The sequence below is a fragment of the Gavia stellata genome, chromosome 2 (assembly GCF_030936135.1).
Source record: "Gavia stellata isolate bGavSte3 chromosome 2, bGavSte3.hap2, whole genome shotgun sequence".
NCBI lineage: Eukaryota > Metazoa > Chordata > Aves > Gaviiformes > Gaviidae > Gavia > Gavia stellata.
In genome coordinates, this window is record NC_082595.1 from 26457921 (window position 1) to 26466033 (window position 8113).

The window sequence follows — 8113 nt, forward strand, 5'->3', positions numbered from 1 at the left end:
GAAGAGTGCTGTTCATTGCTTTCTTTTATCTACTTCCCACCTATCTCATCCTTGACTAGATAAGAGCAGCCCAGAAGACAATGAGTCATGATACCATTGCATGGTTTGACCCACTGAAGTTACCCCTGCCCTCCAGCTTCTTTCCTGCATCTTGACAGTGCTTAAAAAGTCAGAGGAAAACCTACTGAGCTGCTCAGTATAAGGGGGTCTGATCAGAAAAACTGCAGATGACGGTCTTAATGGAGAAGCCAGACCCATGTCACCATCTGCCATCTTATGGTTTGAGAATATAAAACAGTTTTAAAAAAGCTTTTTCTCAATGTGGTCATTGTGCAGTGCATTGGGGGTGGGGATAAGGGTAAAAGAATCAAATTATACTTCCCCTCTCAACACACCCTGGTGTCAGACAGCTCTGACAGTCCCTGAAAGATAAAACACATGATTCTAAATCTTTTTTTTCCCCTCTAACCATACTCTGGTTTTATCTGTTAATACACTGAAATTAATGTAAACGTTAATTAGTTGCAGTGGATGTAAATGCACTTAACTGAAATCCAAGCATCCATGAACCTGGAACATTCCCTTACTGGCACATTTCTGAAAAAGACTGAAAACATCCCCTGCTCTTTACATTCCAGTTTAATATCAGCCTCTCTCTTTCTATATTAAAAACAGAAGTTGCAGTCGTCCCACCAAGACCAAGTTCTGCTCTCAGATCTGCAAGAAGTCTGTCAGAAAACGGTAACAGAGAAGACCAAGAGTTCAGCTTCCTGTAAGCACACATCTTCCAGTGGTAAGTTATGGGTGATATCATTTCAGGACTCCGGCATTGGCAAAATGTGCATGCCAGACACAGGAAACCAAGAAAAATAAGACAAACCATGGAAGCCTCCAAAATTGTATCATTTTTATAGTTTAGTGAGAAGATGGATGTTCTCACTGTGACTGACCTCCAAGAACCAGATTTTTAAGCCAATACAAATATTAGCTTATTTTTTTAAGTCTCTGAACATTCATATAATATTAGACACAGGACAATCCAGCTTAGTTTTGATCAGCTTTTTAGATCATTAACCAATCTCTACTTTACTTAGCAACTCCAGATCAGGAGAACAGTTATTTTTAATTTATTTTATCCTGATTACCTTGTAAAAAAAAAAGTTCAATGGTTTCTTAACCATTCTTCTTCAGCAGAACTCAGTGTTCTCTATTTTTACTCTAGAAACAATTTATAAATCAATACTTATGTTATTTAGTTCCAGCTAAAAATGTTTTTTAAAAAGTCCATTGTAATTCAGGTGAACATTGAAGATCATTGTATTTGATAATAAAAAAATGTTTTTAATATACTAAAGTTAGCATTAACTAATTTTAAATGGTCTTGATTGGAGAAAAAAGTTGAGAGGTGAACTAACTAAAATTGTGTTTAGTTTAGCCAAATTAGCTAATTGTTAAAAAATTATGCTAATGATATAAACATGGCTGCTAATTGACCTCAAAACATCCATGTTCACATGCATTCACTGAATGCCTTGAAGGAACAATTATCTGCCAAAAACATAGTTGCCAACTATTCTACTTAAAACTATTTCTATTTGTGTCACATGAATGGTTTCTGTGACAGGCATTTTTCCTAGTTTGGTCATAAATTCTGAACAAGAGAATAATGAACAAGACAGCTATGGTCCAGATTTTCAGCAACATTACCTTCTGTACTAAAATTTAATACTATTTTTAGCCAGTATTACTAACCCCTATATAGCAGGGGTTTCAGCAGTTCCAGGTGTGACAACAATGCCAATTAACCAAATTAAGAAGTTGGTACTGCATTCCTGATTCCCAGAATCTTCCCAAATCAAGGCACTACAGCTCTCTACACACAGCAAGTGTATTTATTCAGGTTGAGAAGAGTTCCCTCTTTGTCTGACAGGTATAAATATAAGTATGATCTAAGTATCTTTTTTTCCTTGTCTATGAAGAATCACAATCACTAAATTAATTTATTATTACACAATAAATGTATGTGCAATTTCCAACTGAGTGAATTGTGGGGAATCAATACTAGAAGATGCTGAACCTCCCTAAGATGTCAGTTCTTGGCTTAGAGTAGCAGTATTCCAAATTCCATATGTTTGAGCACTTGTATGAATAAGTGAACGGGAGAGTTAAGTGTCAATCCAAGGACAACAGAGCAGAACCCCCCCCGTCTACCACCTGGCTTTGCACCAACATAATATTGGTTATGTAGGAAATACTGCCATTAGTCTAAACCAGCATTTAAGCAAGTCCTTAACTATTGTAAAACTACAATAGTATCAAAAGGCTCCATATATCAGCCTTTTTTCTTTTAAAGGAAAGAATAATCAGTTTACTACAAGTGGGCTTTTAACTCATGACCTGATGTGAGGGGGAATAAAAAAAAAAAATCAGCAAGAGAAGTGAATCATCCTTGTCCTGAGATTTGTGGTGAACCACTACAGGACCTCCTGAAATGTGGGCCTCGCCATTAAGTGACCAGAATGAGTTGCCTTGTGTGTTCCGCTGTATCCTATATGAATTTAGATGTATTAATTCTCTTAGTATACTTTAACATAACTCTCAGCAGCATAAAATCATGCCATTAAATGTATCATTTTAAATTTTTCTTTGCATTAGTCTTGAACAGGTAGTCTCCCAGTTGCATGATTGTATTTTAGTAAATTTCATACATATTTATCTTAATTCTTGCAGCTTCTTGTTGAGCTAGATATATTGGAAAAATCGTGTGGACAAGGACAATTTCAATACTGTTTTTTGCATCTCTTCAACTCAACTGCTTGTAGTATAAACAAGAATAACTCACCTACCAGAATAACACTTCATTGCAGTTCAAAACTGGGTCACTTTTGGATACCAAATTTAGGCTGCATATTATAGTTACAAACAAGTAACTAAGTAATCAGGCTAGGATTTGGAATATGCCTCAAATCCTTTGTCTCTGTCTCTAGACACAAAGACTATTCAAATCTCGGCAGATTTATCCTTAGAGAGTAGGACTGGAACATTTCTTATTCCTATTACACAAACTGCAAAGTGAAGCATGGGAGATTAAGAAGTTTGCCCAAGGTGACTTAGGTGACGGCAGCAAAGCAGGAATTCCAATGGACTTCTTCAGACACATGAGTGATAAATATGCTGGTATACAAAACCATTCCAATTTATCCAGCTTGAAGAGAAGCAGTAAACATCTGGAGTAAACATTTGAAAAATGCCCTAGACAATGCTATTCTTGATAACAACATTTCATAGTTAGTTAACCAAGTTAAGATGTATTTTATTTTCTGTTTACTACTTGCAATTCTCTCACTTTAGAGTATAAGAAAAAAAGCTTTTGCATACCTCCTTCTCTAATAACAAGATGAAACAAGAAGGCTTTTCAAATACAGGGAGCAGGAAGCATAATTGTTTCTTAAAAAATACTACCATAATGCTGTAACAGTTAACTGCAAGCACTGCAGAAATGAAAAATACATCATCTGGATTTAAGTTTCTAGGAAGCAGTCTTATTAGCCTTAAGGTTAAAAGCCCTGTTAAACAAACTTAACACATCTCATGCATTTTCAAGTACTGTTTCAACTCTGTTTTCCTCTCACTTGACAGCATTTAAAAATTGTTGTTTAGAGAGTGTTAATTAGTAAGAATGTGGTAACAAAATATTTATTTTTTTTATTGTTTGTAAGTTTAGTGTAAAAATGAGAAAGTAGGAAATTCCTCTGCTGTTGACAGCCAAAAAGTTTAGTGGCTTGTGTAAAATTAATGGATTCATTCATCTCATTTGTAACCACCTCTGAATTGGCATAAATATGTTTACAGTGGGAGCAAGTTGCAGGTTTTTTTTGTTACTACCAAGGCAAGTAGTTTATTTTAAAGAAACAAACACCAACCGATTAAAACAAAAAACCCCCATGAAATATTGTATGATCTAAGCCATGTTTCTCTCCCTTGCTACTACGGAGGTATGACACCTTCTGGCAGTGAGTGAGGCGACCAGACAAGAGTTTCTGATCCACTTCCAGCTGTAAAGATCTGCCAAAAAGAAAATTCATTTGGCTTCAAAGTGGTAAACTCTACTATATTTCTGGAAGCTCTCTCACTCAGAGTTTAATATTGAGTTCTACTGAGTACTAACAGAAATCATTAGTGATGAAAGATAACAATTTCAGAGAAATCAGTAATATAATTAAATTCAATTAGTATGAGCTTAGAAGAGATACATTTAGTCACTCCCTTGATTTGTTTTTCTAAAATGAGGTAACTAACAGATAAATGTTGTTGAACCGACCTCTTTTAATAGCACCGACAAAAATAACACAAGCCAATGGATGAAAGACAAACTAGACTTAAACTAAAAAGCAAATAAAGCAAATCCATCATTTGAGTGCTTGTGCTATTACAAGTGTTGCAATGATTTCTCCTTCACTCTAAGTATCTACACTGCATGTTTTCTAAAAAAAAAAACCAAACAAACTCCGGTTCTCCCTGAGATACTGAACTTGAAACAAGCTAAAGAAAACCTAAGTTCCTGTTTGACACTGGCTATAAAGTAGTTCATATTAACTCCTATTGTTTTTTAAAGTAATTCAAAGAGTAAAACTTCTAATCCTCCCAAACTCAGTCTTACACTGAGTACACTCCCTATGTACCTCAAACATTTGAAGTGCCTTGCTCCAGGTCATATGTACATCTGTAACACTAAACACAGTTACTTTGAAGCCATGAAAGAATCCTTCCCAAAACAGGACCTCACACAGATATATGCCATGTTCCAGATCCAGAATTTTACTTCTGTTAAAAGTAAGATTTTGCCTGGAGCATAGGAGTCTGGGGAGAATGAGAGCTAATCCTTCACACGAGGCAAGTCTCCCTGACAAGCATTTTTGTCCTACTGACCTAATGTTTCCTACAGTGTCCTATATGAAGGAAGAAAATGTGTAGTACCACTTTCCACAGAGAACTGGAGATCAACAGTACTCTTGGTGCATTTCAGGATGCATAACCTGAACTCAACAATGAAAACAAGGAAGAAGGTCCTACTCCAAATGGGGCAGTAACTCATGTCGTTCACCACAAAACATTATACGTCAGTCTAAAGTGACGGTGAAAATTTAGTTTTAAGAAGCAATTACAGATAATTAAAAAAAAAAATTCACAATAGAAGTAACTTAGATACAGCATACACATAAAGCATCAGATTTTAAACAGATGGAATGGTATGTTTTATTGTATTACATAAGCTATGCAGGGCACAGTAGAGGTGTCCCAATACGTTTCTTACTGAAGTCATTAATTGTACCTCAAATTAATTTAACTTATGTTCTTGTAAAATCCGACAAAATTCACTCCATGCCTAGAATACACATTCTGCAGACACAAAGGGGATGTAAACAGTTTTAAATACATGCCTTAAGAATGGAACTCCTCAGTCTCTACTAGAATATTCTTGAATTGAGAAGACATATTGTTTGTGATATTAAGAAAAATACCTACTTAATACCTCTCCTGCAGTAATACCAGAGGAATCCCCCCATACTTAATACTTAGCTGTAGAAACACAACCCTTTCTTGTCTATCTTTCATTCAAAGCAAATATTACATCAGCCAAGAATTGTCTTACACCTCTGAATATTTCAGAAAAGTTATTTTTATACCTGAGCTTGAAGGAGACAAATTTTAAATGTCTATAGGGATATGCACAGATATATGTGCACATTTCTCCAGCATAGCTACCTCCTGCTGCAAGTATTCTCCACTGCTTCTGATTTCCAACACCCCCTCAATCCTGCTCCCCAGAACAGTTGTTTTATTATTAACTCTCCCTGCTGTTTTTCCTTTTTATGCTAAATTATGTTATATCATTTTTCCTCACCTCTTTCCTGTCACCTTTAAGTTTTCATCATCCAGTACAACGTTTTCTTGTGTGTAGAATTCATTCTATTTCTGGCACAGTGCAGATACATAGTCTCTGTAGAGTCACAGTCTGTCTTGTATTCTCCGCCTGCTCTATTCTACGTATTCAAAAGGCTCTATGCCGTATGGGTTATCCTGCAGATATGGAAGCTGGTGTGACTTACCAAATACCACCAAAAAAGTAGATAAAGGCCTCATCAGACCCAGTGCCTCATCATCTAGAGTCCTTTCTAATATTCTCAATATGATTTGGTTTTGCCATCTATAATTCCTAAAATATGTCATCAGTGTTTTACAACGGAAAGACTTGAAGCCTGTATTTGTGATGGTTGTTTTTCAAGGGTACTTAAATCTATGTACTCCAGCAAGAAATCGTAATTCAACAATAGCTTATCCTATAACTGTATAGCACTTTTGAGCTAATGCATTCAGGAATTGTTTTTAGTCTTGCCTTCCCCTCCCCATACCTCCTCTCTCCTGTCCTCTTGCTATCAGCTTAAATCTCTTCCTGATTCTGCTCTTGAAACTACATTGCCTGGTTTCTGCATTACCTACCCAGCTGGCAGAAATATTCAGACAACCTGTCATTTCACTGCCAAAGTCAAAGGTATGTAATAACACAAGAAAGTCATAGAAGAAACAAGTATATTCATTCCTAGACTGTTGCAACCAAATCCTGGTTTGCTGCAGCTGGATTCAGGCCTGTTATCAGTATAACACGACCTCTACTTTCCCCTAGTTTTTCTTCCCTCCTATGTTCATAATTTTAATTTCGTACCATATCATTCCTAGACCAAGATATTGTTGAAACAATCAGCTGGTAGTTTTGCTTTGATGCAAGTAGTAAGAGCAAAGAATTGCCTCTTGGCTTTACCACCTCAGAATTGTAACCTTTTTTGTTACCAACAAAATCAAGACACTAATTGATATATAAAATCTGAATAACGTGAGCTTCTAGTACTTCATAAAGTAACAGTACGTCAATAATATAGGAAAAATGCCACAGTAACGCGAATTCTATTAAAATACTATTATTTAAATGTAATGACTGTTTTTACAATCTGTTTGCAAAGCCCTGTGGCCTTTCAATATTCTTCAGTCCTACAAAAATGACTCCAACTACCGTATTGGTTCACGTGAGAGGGAACATGTGGGTAATACCAGCTGTTGCAGTTAGAACAAAAATATTTAAGCAGAAAGACTAAGCTGAATTTGGAGGAGTCGCTTACCTACAGTTTCAAAACCATTACTTGGTTTGGATGATCAGACTCTCATTAAGTCTCTGGGATATTGAATATTTGCAGTCCATATGACCATTCCGCTGAAGGAATGGCTAGTCAGCACTTTCAAAAGTGAAGCTTGATTAGATCACCACTAGTAAATTTAGTTTTTCTGGGACAGATTCACCCTTTTAATAGGATATAGCAATGCCATCCCACTTCGTAACAATACTTTCAAGTCCTGCTGATAAAATTAGAGAATATTAGTTATAGAAACTAAAAAAGTAAAAATAATATTAGATAAAAAAGCAAAACACACACAAAGACATATGCCTTCAAGTTGCCATCTGCTTTCATTTCCTCCTACTCATTTCTTGTTTTCCAACCACCCTCATATCCTCCAACTTTCAAATGACTGCTTTTTAAAACAACCAAACTCTTCCTCCTTCTCTCCAAGTTTTTTTTTCATTCTTATTTTTTCTTTTCATTGGGGCATGTTTTATTTTATCTTCCCTCCCCACCCCTTCATAACCTGTAACAATTTCTCTTATTTTTGATACTGAATAATTTTTACTATGGAATATTAACCTACCTAGAGTCAATTTTAACTCAGGAATGTAGTCTTGTACAAATTCATTTGCGTATATGTTATCATATCTTTCATAAAACAAACACCAACCCAAGAACTCCACACTTAACTATAAAGCTTATATGCTATTATATTCTTACATGCATTATATACTTACATGTAATGTAGTAGAGGCCTCTACTCTATTAGCTGCTTTCTGAAAATAATCCCCTATAACATGAAGTCAGAACCTAAGACCTCCAAAGCACCAACCAGAAATTATACAGAAATATTTTTAAGAAATCTACTTTAAGACCATATAATATAATACAATCAAGAAGCACTTCTGCATGAATAATTCCCCTAATACCTACCACTG